Source organism: Rhinopithecus roxellana, chromosome 15 (assembly GCF_007565055.1).
Source record: "Rhinopithecus roxellana isolate Shanxi Qingling chromosome 15, ASM756505v1, whole genome shotgun sequence".
Taxonomy (NCBI): domain Eukaryota; kingdom Metazoa; phylum Chordata; class Mammalia; order Primates; family Cercopithecidae; genus Rhinopithecus; species Rhinopithecus roxellana.
The window spans coordinates 48,909,050-48,923,062 of record NC_044563.1 but is presented as its reverse complement, the minus strand read 5'-3'; the positions used below and the strand labels follow the sequence as shown (position 1 = coordinate 48,923,062).

At 43.7% G+C, this 14,013-nt stretch overlaps 1 protein-coding gene across 10 annotated transcripts in view; it reads right to left on the bottom strand.

Annotated features, from left to right (window-relative positions):
* Positions 1-14,013, bottom strand: part of RAB30 (RAB30, member RAS oncogene family) — a 97,527-nt gene that overhangs the window by 30,148 nt on the left and 53,366 nt on the right. For 2 of the 10 annotated variants that reach the window (XM_030918573.1, XM_010362869.2), the window contains exon 1: positions 3,515-3,711. The exons of the other annotated variants lie outside the window; for them this stretch is intronic. The gene's annotated coding sequence lies outside the window, so the exon portion shown is untranslated. Of the gene's footprint in view, positions 1-3,514; positions 3,712-14,013 lie in introns of those variants that run through there. 10 annotated transcript variants of the gene reach the window in all.

The following is a 14,013-nucleotide window of genomic DNA, read 5'->3' as shown; positions in this document are numbered from 1 at the left end:
ACTATCAATATGTTTTTTCATCTATAGAGCACTTTTAGTTTCCTAAGTGTTTTCCAGTGCATTATGTTGGCAAATTCCTGTATCATGTCAAATTCTTATGCAGAAGATAGGGTACAAATTTTCCGTCAACAGGGACGGACACACACACACACACACACACAGCATACCATAACCTATCTGTCACCAAGTCCTGCTTGACTACACCCCTGCTTAACCCCTGTCTCTACTGCACCAACATGGCTCAGGGCCTCATCCAGCTCTCCCCCACCCAGCCTCCTGCGGACTTTTTTTTTTTTTTGCGACGGAGTCTCGCTCTGTCGCCCAAGCTGGAGTGCAGTGGCCGGATCTCAGCTCACTGCAAGCTCCGCCTCCTGGGTTCACGCCATTCTCCTGCCTCAGCCTCCCGAGTAGCTGGGACTACAGGCGCCCGCCACCTCGCCCGGCTAGTTTTTTGTACTTTTTAGTAGAGACGGGGTTTCACCGTGTTAGCCAGGATGGTCTCGATCTCCTGACCTTGTAATCCGCCCGCCTTGGCCTCCCAAAGTGCTGGGATTACAGACTTGAGCCACCGCGCCCGGCCTGCCTCCTGTGGACTTCTAACCTGGTTTCCTGCGGCCAGTTTATGAAGTGTTTTCCCAAAAGTGCCAACTAATTATCAGCCTTGAGGATGCAGTTAAACTCCTTAGGTAGGTTGGTGTAACAAGGCTCTTCATAATCTGGCCGAAATTCACTTCTTTTCAATTCCCATATACCTTAGACTCCATCACATAACAATGAACTCTGGGCTCCTTAAACTTGAATTCAACAAGTATTTATTAAAGAAATAGCCAAAAAGCGGGAACCTTTTTTTTCTTTTTGAGCAGAGTTTCTTGTCATCCAGGCTGAAGTGCAATGGCGAGATCCCAGCTCACTGCAACCTCCACCTCCCAGGTTCAAGCAATTCTCCTGTCTCAGCTTCCTGAGTAGCTGGGATTACAGGCACCCACCACCATGCCCAGCTAGTTTTTGTATTTTTAGTAGAGACTGAGTTTCACCATGTTGGCCAGGCTGTTCTCAAACTTCTGACCTCAGGCAATCCGCCTGCCTCGGCCTCCCAAAGTGCTGGAATTACAGGCGTGAGCCATCACGCTTGGCCAAAAACGGGGAAATTTTTAAGCCAAAATAAGTAGTCTCTTTCAAAGAGTTCTAGATTTCAAAAAGTCTATGAAATCAATAATTCTGTAACCATGCTGCAGGGTACAGTTTGAGGGCTGGGTGGAAGATGTGGATGTGTAAAACTTACCAACAGATGGAACCTGAGGGAAATCCTAAAGAAAATATAAATTCTGGCATTTTAATCCCAGGAACAACATGCCCAGGGAGCCAAAAACACCAAAAATAAATAAATAAATAAATAAATAAATAAATACAAAGAACAAAAGACTAGAGAGGTCCAAACTTATTTCAAGATAAGCAGATAAATAAGTGGCCACTGGTGTTAACTTATTGAAGGCAGGAATGGCATCCAAACATTAACAGGTGAAGTAGAAAGAGGCACGACTTTCCTCAATAGCAACTTTTCAATACTCATCAATACTCATCAAAAGCCTTTCAATACTCATCAAAAGCCTTCACAAGGTCCACGCACTTCAACCCAGCAAGAGGAAAATTCGGCTTCTGGGAATTTTCCTACAGAATGCTTCCTAAATGTGCACAAAGATTTACTTATTTACTTACTTTTACTTTTTGTAGAGATGTGTTCTCACTATGTTGTCCAGGCTGGTCTCGAACTCCTGCTCTCAAGTGATCCTCCTGCCTTGGACTTTCAAAGTGCTGGGATTACAGGTGTGGGCCACCACATCTGGCCAAGATGACCCCCAAGATGGAGGGAGAAGTAAAACCTCTAAACAGCAATAGAGAAGGGCTAATAGAGAAGCCACATGATACAACATTATGAAATAAATATTTGGACTGGGTATGGTGGCTTGTGCCTGTTATCCCAGTGCTTTGGGATGGCAAGAAGGAAGGATCAGTTGAGGTCAGGAGTTTGAGACCAGCCTAGGCAACACAGCAAGACCCAACCTCTACAAGAAATTTAAAAATTAGCCAAGTGTGGTGTCATATGTCTATGCTCCTAGCTACTCAGGAGGCTGATGTGGGAAGATCTCTTGAGCCTAGAAATTAGGCATTACAGTGAACTGTGATCATGCCATTGCACTCTAGACAGAGTGAAATCCTGTCTCTAAAAAACAAAAACAAAAATAAATAAATAAATAAATACTTAGAAGGAAATATATTTTTAAAATTCTTACCTCTGGGTGATGAGATTATGAATAGCTTCTTTCCTTTTTTTTTATATTTATATCTTTTCCAATGCACATTATCAAAATATCTTAGGGGCTCAATAGTGGGGAGGGAAACATGGGACAGGTACACATATATGAAGCCAGTGACCATCCACATTCAATGGGCTCTTTCAGAAGGCAGGGTCTTACTTGGCACATACCAAAAGCCATAAAAGAATTCAAACCTTTCATGCAGTTAGTTCACTGCTGAGAATTCACTTTAGGGAAATAACTGAATGAACCCAAAATGCCAAATGAACAAAAATATTCATTACCTCTTATCTAAAAGAGTAAAGAACTAGAAGCAATCAAAATGTCCAAAGGAAAGTTCCATATAGAACATCAACACCATGGAATGCAAGGCAGCCATTAGAAATGCCAATTATGAAAACTATGTAGAAAAATGAAATAATGTTGACAATAGGCTGTAAAATGAAAAGAATTCACAAAGTTGCATTTGTCAGGACTGCAGCTATGAAAAATACGCATGTATATCAACAAGAGCATTTCAAAAGTAAAAATGTGTTATGCTAGAATTATGAGATTACAGAGAGCTTTTATTTTTGAAGTTTGTTTTTTTTTAAAAAACAAGTTGTTAACATTTTGCATGTACCATAGACACATTTTCAAAACTTTGGAAACACAGAAAAGGGAAAAATAAAATTGCCAATACAAATGCAATCACTGTCAGCATTTTGATGTGTTTCTCCTAGTTTCTTTTTCCTATGTACTGGCTGGTTTTGTTTTGTTTTGATCGTCGTTGTAATCGTATCAACAATTCTTTAAAGCAGTTACAAAATCATTTCAATTTTGAGAAACCAGAGAACTTAATATAAATCTTGTACTATAACATAGTGGCGGCTATCAAGAGACCTCATATAATGTCAGTTTGTAAGTAATAAAACAGAATATTGTACCACTATGACAAAATAGATGGACCAATCAAGGTTCCTAACACCTGTAGATGACTTTTAGGCCTATTTCAGTAGCCATAAGCGAAGAGCATGGTGAGTACTGTGCATTAAAGCTGTAGAGTGCATAACGTAGTTGGAATTAGAAAGGCATTTAACAGACTGAAAACAAAAAGATACAATGAGGTACTAAGTTTTCAGATCAGAAGAAAGCTAAAGGAAACCAATTCAATTGGTTATTAGGTCCAGAATATTTAACTTCCTTTACATTTCTCATACCTTTACTCTCCTGGTCTCCTGCCCGTCCCTTCACCAAGGCCAGACTCCGGTAGCTGGGCAGCAGCTGCTGTGTTCTGCTTGTTTTCCCTGCCTTCCTCCTGCCTCCCCACTTGCAGGCTGTCCTTCTTCCATTCTGCTGCCAAATGCAATGCAGACCATCACAGGCCTAACGCGCACCCATATCACTATGGACTTCTCTAGAGAGAGAAACAAGGGCAGGGAAAAACACTATCTAAGCAATGCACAGGCTTGGCCATGCACTAAATGAGGGGAGGCTCAGTCTGTTGTCACCATTGAGGGGCTCAGTTTCTGCAGGAGTGTGATACTTTTGTGCTTCTCAAACAACAGGGTCCCTCAACACAAACTGATGATTCATCTACTATATGTAGGTCTTCCAAAGACTGCCCTCTGTCCTAAGGATAGAGGAAAAAAGCTCCTGTGTTGGACTGTCTAAGATGTGGTATGCCACCACTAGCATAGCAAACCTCACTCAGAGGCAAGAAGAAATAGAACTTGGCATTTTTTGCCTTCAATGCTTTTAGAAATGAACACTTGTACAAGATGCAATGCGACTCCACTGCAGTCTCTCCAAAGAACTAATCTAATCATGTCATTCCCACACTTAAAACTCTTCCAGGGCTCTGGCTGCCCCCACCAAGTTGTCTGTAAGAAGTAGTACAGTGCCCTGGTTAAGAGGGCAAACTTTGGAGCCACACTGCCTGAGTCTGAATCCTCAGACTGCTCTTTCTGAATGCTCTGAATGCTCTTGATGAGTTGGGTGACCTTGGGCAAGTTCCTTGTCCTCTCGGTGCCTATATTTATTTATTTATTTATTATTTTTAAGAACAAATTCAATACCTATCCTATGTGTATTTATTTACAAATAGGGATAATAACAGTATTTACCTCATAGGACTGTTGTGCAGATTAAAGAAATTAATACAATAAAGTTCAAAGAAGAGGGCCTGGTAAAGAGGAAGTACTCAATAAATGTTAGGTGCTGCTACTGTTACTGTTATTGTTGGTGAAAGTTCAAATTCTCCCGCAGGGCATGCAGAGCCCTCCACAGCCCAGCACCTCGTATCTTTCAGACTTTGCTTCTCATAACCTGTTACCACTATGACTACTGTTATGATCACACAGTCTTGCCAAGTTCCCAGAGCATGGGCCCCTAGACACCTTTACTCACAGGGCTCATCTCTCTTTACTGGGTGGTAAACAACCAATTATCTCTCAAACCGTACCCACCCTCCCTGTGAACTGGTCACTCTCTACTTTGTGCCTCCTCTATGTTCTGTAGACTTTCTCCATAGACAATTTTTTTTAATTTATTTTTTAATTTTAATTTTTATTGTTTTGAAACAGAGTCTCACTCTGTTGCCCAGGCTGGAGTGCAATGGTGTGACTTTGGCTTACTGCAACCTCCGCCTCCTGGGTTCAGGAAATTCTCCTGCCTCAGCCTCCCCAGTAGTTGGGATTACAGACATGCACCACCACGCCTGGCTAATTTTTGTATTTTTAGTAGAGACAGGGGTTTTGCCACGTTGGCCAGGCTGGTCTCAAACTCCTGACCTCAAGTGATCCGCCTGCCTCAGCCTCCCAAAGTGCTGGAATTACAGGCATGAGCCACTGCGCCTGGCCAGACACTTTATTATTCTTGTTGGTTTATGTATCCTGTTTCCTCCACTAGGCCTTAAGGACAGAGGCTCCTGCAAATTCCTATCTGTATTCTCATTGCCTGACATTTCAGTAGACTAAATATTAAATAAATGCAAAAGAAAAACCAATCAGTACACACAAAAGCTGAGAGTGCTTTTCAGAGAAACTAAACACTAGGATGAGGAAATCAAACCCCAAAGCACTTTGCTCTTAAGGAGAGTTAATTGGCAAAGATCATATAACCAAAGAGAAGAAAACTATAATTTCCCAAGAGAAAGTCAAACCTTGCTACAATGCAGTGTCCCTGTGTGTGCTGGGGGACCCAAAGTGCAGGTCAATTAATTATAAAATACTGCAGGTGATCCAGACTGCAAGAAATAAAGAAAGAGAACTAACCTTTGTTGAACGTCTACAATAAGCCAGATACTTAGAAAATAATACTTTCTATAAACAAAATGTGCTAGACACAGACCTATCCACTTTACCTGTTTATCAAATTAGATAATTCAAGTCCTCAACAACTCTGAGACATAAGTATTGGCCTTTCTATTTTACAGGTGAGAAAAACATTCACTCATTTCATACATTTGTCCTGAGCATCTACTATGTGCAAGTTACATATCCAGAAGCAGGGGATACCATGATGAACAAGAAGACAAGGTCCCCCTCCCATACAGCATAATAATAGAGCAATGAATGAATGAATGGGAAAATAAGCATATACATAAATAAACCAGAAAAGTATCAGACAGTGATAAGTGCTAGTAGAGAATTAAAATAGGAGGAAAAGACTAGATAGCTATCACAAAAGTTCTCTCTGAAGTGGGTATATTTAAGATGAGAATTGAATAAGAAAGAGCCAGGCCAGGCTTGGTGGCTCACACCTATAATCCCAGCACTCTGGGAGGCTGAGGCAGGAGGATCACTTGAGCCCAGGAGTTTAAGACCAGACTGGACAACATGGTGAGACCTCATCTCTACAAAAAATTAAAAAATTAGCTGGATGTGGTGGTACACACCTGTAGTCCCAGCTACTCAGGAGGCTGAGGCAGAGGGGTCCCCTGTGCCCAGGAGGTCAAGGCTGCAGTGAGCTTTGATGATGCCAGTGTACTCCAACCAAGGCAACAGACCAAGACCTCTTTCCTCTTGAAAGGAAAGAGAGAGAGACGGAGAGAGAGGAGAGGAGAAGAGAGGAGAGGAGAGGAGAGGAGGAGGAAGGAAGGAAGGGGTGAGTCAAGCACATGAAGAATGGAAGAAGTCCATTTCAGCATAGAGATCAGCAAGTACAGGGGCCCTATGTGACAATGAGCTTGGCATGTTCAAGGAACTGAAAGAAGGGACACTGAGGCTGAGCACATGGTCAACAAGAGAACTGGGAGACTGCCGTGGGACAGGTCACATAGAGCTTGGAAAGCCAGGGGAAGGAGTTTGGATTTCATTCTGAGTTCAATGTAAGGCCACGTAGAGGCTTTTAAGAAATGTGACACAAACCAATTATCATTTTTAAACTTTTTTTCTAGGCTCTATCATGGAGGGTATTATGGTGTGGACACCAGTAGAAACAAACAGACAGACAGGAGGCTACTGCAAATAGTCTAGGTGAGAGATCATATGGCTTGGACCAGGGTGTTGGTAGTGGAGACAGAGAGAAGGGTATAAATTTTGGAGTGTTTTTGAAGACAGAGAAGATAGAACTTGGCAAAGGATTGGAAAGAGGATGGGAAAGAAAGAAAGAAATCAAAAGTAATACCTAGATATTTGACCTGTGCACATGGGGGGGATAATGGCACCACTTTGTGAAGTTGGGAAGACTAGGAAAACAGTGAGATTGGAGTGGAGCTGAATCAAGAGTCTTTTTTTTTTTTTTTTTTTTTTTGAGACAGAGTCTCGCTCTGTCGCCCAGGCTGGAGTGCAGTGGCCGGATCTCAGCTCACTGCAAGCTCCGCCTCCCGGGTTCCCACCATTCTCCTGCCTCAGCCTCCGGAATAGCTGGGACTACAGGCGCCCGCCACCTCGCCCGGCTAGTTTTTTGTATTTTTTAGTAGAGACGGGGTTTCACCGTGTTAGCCAGGATGGTCTCGATCTCCTGACCTCGTGATCCGCCCGTCTTGGCCTCCCAAAGTGCTGGGATTACAGGCTTGAGCCACCGCGACCGGCCAAAGAGTCCTCTTTTGACCATATTAAATTTGAAAGGACTCTTAGACATCTATGTGGACATGAATCTGAAGTTCCAGAGAGAGTTTGAGGCTAAAGATACAAACATAAGGGTCACTAGCAAATGGATGTTATTTAAAGCCATTGAATTATCAGAGGATATCTATGGAGAGTGGATAAATAGAGAAGAGGGCCATTTCAGAACCTGGGCATATCACCATTTAGAGATTGAGGGAAGAAGGTGACTAAAGAAAGCTTAGAGAGGTAGGAAGAGAATCAAGAAGTAGAGTAAAACCCCGTCTCTACTAAAAAAAAAATACAAAAAACTAGCCGGGGGAGGTGGCAGGCGCCTGTAGTCCCAGCTACTCGGGAGGTTGAGGCAGGAGAATGGCGTGAACCCAGGAGCGGAGCTTGCAGTGAGCTGAGATCCGGCCACTGCACTCCAGCCTGGGCGACAGAGCCAGACTCCGTCTCAAAAAAAAAAAAAAAAAAAGAAAATGGTGATCAGTCTTGTCAAATGCTGTTAAGAGAATAACTAAGATTAAAACAAAGACAAGGGCTGGGCATGGTAGCTCATGCCTGTAATCTCAACACTTTGGGAGAATGAGGCAGGCAGATCCCGTGAGACCAGCAGTTTGAGACTAGCTTGGGCAACATGATGAAATCCTATCTCTAAAAAAAATACAAAAATTAGGTGGGCATGTCGGCGCGCGCTACTAGTCCCAGCTACTAGAGAGGGTGAAGTGGGAATATCATTTGAGCCTGGGAAGTAGAGGGTGCAGTGAGCCGAGATAGTGCCAGTGCACTCCAGCCTGGGCAACAGGAGTGAGACCCTGTATCAAAATAATAATAATAATGTAACAAAGAGATTTTTATTTCCTTTTTAACTTTTTTATTTAAATAGTTTTTGGGGAACAGGTGGTTTTTTATTACATGGCTAAGTTCTTTAGTGATAATTTCTGAGATTTTGGTGCACCAATCACCCAGGCAGTGTACACTGTACCCAATGTGTAGTCTTTTATCCCTCACCCCCCTCCCACCTTTCCCCAAAGTTCATGTCATTTTTATGCCTTTGCATCCTCATAGCTTAGCTCCCACTTACAAGTGAGAACATACGACATTTAATTTTCCATTCCTGAGTTATTTCACTAAGAATAATGATCTCCAACTCCACCCAGCTTGCTGCAAATGCCATTATTTCACTGCTTTTTATGACTGAGTTGTATATCATGGTGTCTACCACATTTTCTTTATCTGCTCATTGGTTGATGGGCATTTAAGCTGGCTCCATATTTTTTCAATTGTGAATTGTGCTGCTATAAACATGTGTGTGCAAGTGTCTTTTTCATATAATGACTTCTTTTACTCTGGGTAGATACCCAGTAGTGGGATTGCTGGATTAAATGGTAGTTCTACTTTTAGTTCTTTAAGAAATCTCCGTACAGTTTTCCATAGTGGTTGTACTAGTTTACATTCTCACCAGCAGTGTAGAAGTGTTTCATTTTCCATTGGGCGTGGTGGCTCACACCTGTAATCCTAGAACTTTGGGAGGCTGAGGCAGGTGGATCACAAGGTCAGGAGATTGAGACCATCCTGGCCAACATGGTGGAACCCCATCTCTACTACAAATACAAAACTTAGCTGGGCATGGTGGCACGCGCCTGCAGTCCCAGTTACTTGGGAGGCTGAGACAGGAGAATCACTTGAACCCGGGAGGTGGAGGTTGCAGTGAGCCAAGAATGCACCACTGCACTGTAGCCTGGCAGCAGAGCAAGACTCCATCTCAAAAAAAAAAAAAAAAAAGTGTTTCCTTTTCACCACATCTGCACCAACATCTATTATTTTTTGATTTTTCAATTATGGCCATTCTTATGGGAGTAAGGTGGTATCTCATTGTGGTTTTAATTTGCATTTCTCTGATGATTACTGATGTTGAGCATTTTTTCATGTTTATTGACCATTTGTATATCTTCTTTTGAGAATTGTCTATTCATGTACTTTGACCACTTTTTGATAAGATTGTTTTTTTCTTGCTGATTTGTTTGAGTTCCTTGTAGATTCTGGATATTAGTCCTTTGTCAGATGCATAGTTTGTGAATATTTTCTCCCACTCTGTGGGTTGTTTGTTTACTCTGCTGATTATTTCTTTCACTGTGCAGAAGCTTTTTAGTTTAATTAGGTCCCATCTATTTATTTTTGTTTTTGGGTTCTTGGCTATGAATTCTTCGCCTAAGCCAACATCTAGAAGAGTTTTACTGATGATATTGTCTAGAATTTTAATGGTTTCAGGTCTTAGATTTAAGTCTTTCAATCCACCTTCAGTTGGTTTTTGTATAAGATCCAGTTTCATTCTTCTACATGTCGCTTGCCAATTATCCCAGCACCATTCATCAAGGTGTCCTTTCCCCACTTTACATTTTTGTTTGCTTTGTTGAAGATCAGTTGGCTGTAAGTATTTGTCTTTATTTGAGTTTGTTTTGTTTTGAGACAGAGTCTCACTCCGTCACCCAGGCTGGAGTGCAGTGGCACAATCTCGGTTCACTGCAACCTCCACCTCCCAGATGATTCTCATGCCTCAGCCTCCTTAGTAGTTGGAATTACAGGCATGTGCCACCACGCCCGCTAATTTTTGTATTTTTAGTAGAGATGGGGGTTTTGCCCATTGGCCAGGCTGGTCTCAAACTCCTGACCTCAAGTGATCCATCCACCTCAGCCTCCCAAAGTGCTGGGATTACAGGCATGAGCCACCACGCTGGGCCAAAAAAAATAACAATTATGTATTTATGTTCAGCAAAAGTGAAGATGGAAATTAAGGTACAGATCATTTTGTTTCTTTCCTCTTTGCCTGGCTATCTCAGGAAGCAAGTGGCTAGGAAGTGGCCTCTTGTCACCTGTTTTCCATGCCTACCCTGTTTTACCATGCGGCAACACAAACCCCTACTCCCCTGCCCCATGTTTCTCTCATCTAGCTTCCCATTAACTGTTCCAGTTTGCTTCTTCCTTCAGGGCAGCAGAGATGTCATCTCCCCCAGGAAGTCCTCCCTGATCTCTCCATCTCTGAATCTTTGTAACACTAAGTTACTAGTACATACAAATTTAGCTCTTGATCATATTTGGTCTTATAATCATTCTCTGATTCAAATATCAGAGTGGGAGCAAGAGTACTTTTTTTCAGTAGGAAATTCATTACAATTGTTGGCTATTGTTACTGTGAGAGGTAGCTTAATGCAATGATTCAGATAGATTTGGGTTAAAATTATGGCTCTGTTCCATCACTTACAGGCTGAATGATTTTGGGCAAGTCATTCCCTGAGACTCAGTTCCCCTAACTAGAAAATGCGAATAATATTGCCTACTGATGACAGTGGTGAGCTGCCTGGAGCAGCCGCTGCCATCACGCTGGCTACAGGTGGAAGGCGTGGCCAGGACTGCATGTTCCATGGAGCCAGCGAGTGCCAGGGACAAGCAGGAGCTCTGCCCCTTCTGAACTGGGGAGGGAGCTACTCAGGTGCCACTGCAACTACCCAAACCATGGCTGCAGACCCAGGCCTCCTGCTCCACGGAGCAGGCAGAAGCCCCACCCTCCCGGGCACAGCTACAGCCACTCAAATCACGACCGCAGACCCAGGCATCCCTGTACTTTTGGGAGTCCAGGAAGGTCCCCACTTGCCTGTGCAGGCTCAGAGGTGCCTGCTCCCACTGCCTGGCCTCTCCCTACTCCTTATGCCTGCTCTAATCTTAGAGCAGGGTTGGGGCCAAGCTCGGGCACTGTCACAGCCTTGCTGGGTGTGCTCACGCTAGGACTCTGTTGCCTCAGCCTCCTCCAGACTTTAGGCACCGACAAACATGGGGAAAAGCCGAGGTGGGGGCTAAGGGCGGCTCTGAGCTGGCCTGCACTTGCCTGTTGGCACGAACAGCCTGGATACCACGACTAAGGCAGGAGGCAGAAAAGCTCCTGGACAGAAGGGGGCGGGTCCCTGTTGAGACCCCACCTTCAGGCCTGGGAGCTGGGTTGTGAGTCCCACAAACCAGGGTGGAGATTTGTGGTGCCTTTTTCAGCCTGCCCATGGCCACCCATGGAACAACTGCATGCACTTCTTCCCCTCTGAGACCCATAAAAAGCCCTGGGCTCAGTCAGATCACAGAACAGAGGGAGGATGGGACAACCAGCTGTAGAGAGGAGCTACCCTCTCTGCTGACAGCTGCAGACAATGGGACAACCTGCTTGCAGAGTGGAGCCACTCACTTTAGGGCCTCCTCTTTGCTGAGAGCTACAGAGAGGAGCCACCAACTCTAGGGCCTCCTCTCTGCTGAGAGCTGCAGAGACAATGGGATGACCCGCCCACAGAGAGGAGCCACTTCCTCTTTGCCAAGAGCTGCACATGACAGGATGACCAGCTGCAGAGAGGAGTTACCTTCTCTGCTGATAGCAGGAGCTACTCTCTCTGCTGAGAACTGAACACTTGTTGGGACAACCTGCCTGCAGAGAGGAGTTATCCTCTCTGCTAGGAGTTAAACACTCATCAGGACATCCTGGCCATGGAGAGGAGCTGCTCACTGCGGGTCTTCTCTGAACTGTTCTATTGCTCAGTAAAGTTCCTCTTTGTCTTGCTTACCCCTCCGCCTGTCTGTGTACCTCATTCTTCCTGGTCATAGGACAAGAACTTGAGACTCACTGAATGGCGAAGCTAAAAGAGTTGCTGTAACACAAACAGGATTGAAACATGTCCCTTGCTCACCAGGTTATGAATGAAGAGGAGAGACGAGCTGTGGCCCTCCAGGAAGCCCAGACCTGGGAGCTCCCTGATCCAGGGTGTGACTCCCTCTTTGGGGCCCCGTGGTTCCTGGCGCCTCCAAGCTTCCAGGCGCCACCTCATTCCCCAGTACCAGCTGGGAAAGCTGCTTGCGGTGCACCTGGTCCAGCTGCAGCCTCATAAGAGAGCTGGCACCTATGCAAGCACCTTGAGCTGCCCGCCTGGCAGCAGCAGCTGGCATATCTGGCTGTGCAGAGGCCAGGCTCCATGCTCACTCACACAACTCTCTCGCTTCACGCCTGACTCCAGCCTCCCTTGGAGGCATGGGATCCAGCCTGGTAGCATGAGCTGAGCACAGCCTGCCAGGCCGAGTGGGCAGAACAAGCCCAGAAGGCCTCAGCAAAACTGGGGCAAAGGCCCCACCGGCCACAGGTTTCCAGCCAGAAAAGCGACACCCCAAGATCCCATGTCACTACCTCAAGGGCTGCTGTGAGATTTAAATGAGATATTTTTGTAAAGCATCTGTCACAGTACCTGGCCTATTGGAAATGCTCTATAAGTATTAATTCCCTTCCTCCTAATGACTTTGTGAATGTCAGTTTTATCTCTCCAACAAGATGTTCTTGAAGACAGATCATATATTTTATGTATTTCATTAGATCATCCACATTCTTAGAACATAGCTCAATGCATCATAGGCACTTAATTAAGTACTTCTTGGTTTGATCACAAGTAAAAATCATGGCTGTAGGTATGCCTTACAATAGACCAGTGTTTCCTAAATGCTGGTACCAGGTGAACTACATTAAACTCATCCAAAGAGCTTCTTTTTATTGGAGGTGGGGATGAAGGGGTTGGGGGAGACAGGGAACAGGGCCTTGCTCTATAGCCCAGGCTGGAATCCAGTGGCATGATAACATGGTCAGTGAAGCCTGGACCCGCCAGGCTCAGGTGATTGTCCCACCTCAGGCTCGCTTGTAGCTGGGACTATAGGCACATGCCACCACACTCAGCTAATTTTAAATTTTTCTAGAGATAAGGTCTCGCTGTACTGCCCAGGCTGGTCTTGAACTCCTGGCCTCAAGTGATCCTCCTGCCTCAGCTTCCCAAAGTGTTGGTATTACAGGTGTGAGCCACCGCACTTGGCCCAAAGAGCTTCTTAAAACTAAAAGTGCTAGATCCCTTCCCTAGATATTCTTATTAAGAAAGTCTGTTCCATTAACTTTCAATAACTGAGAAAGGTCTTCCAATTTTTACTTTAGATATTTTTATTAGATATTTTTGCACTGCTTGAATTTTTAAATAAGTATCCTTTATTTTATAATTTTAAAATAAAGACAACTTTTAAATAAAAAAAAGAAAAACTGACCAGGATCAGAAGTGAAATCTAGAGTACTACAAAACGTTTCTTTCATAAGTAACGGGCAATTAAAAAAAAATAATAATGAAGTAAAAATATCCCCTGGCCACAACTGGGGAAATATGAGCATGGCCTGATACCAGATGATCATTTTGTTTTTTGTTTTAGATGAAATTTTATATTGTATCAAATGTCTTTATTCTTAGAACACACATGCTGAAATGAGAATTTCAGGTGAAGTGTTATAACATCTGCAACTTTCAAATGGTCCAGCATATATGTATATATGTATATGTATGTGTGTGTGTGTATATATACACACACACACACACACGAGAAATAAGGCAAAATGTTAACAATTGTTTAATTTAGTTGGTGGGTATTTGGGTGTTCAATTTATTACTCTTTCAAATTCTCAGTATGATTAAAATTTTTCATAATAATAGTTGGTGGAAAATATTCTCAGTTGATTCTGGTGATAACCTAGCTTGGGAACCACTGTTTTACCCAATAGATTCGTTCCTGAAGTTAGAAAAATAAGAATTCTGAGATATACAACATATAAATGCTCT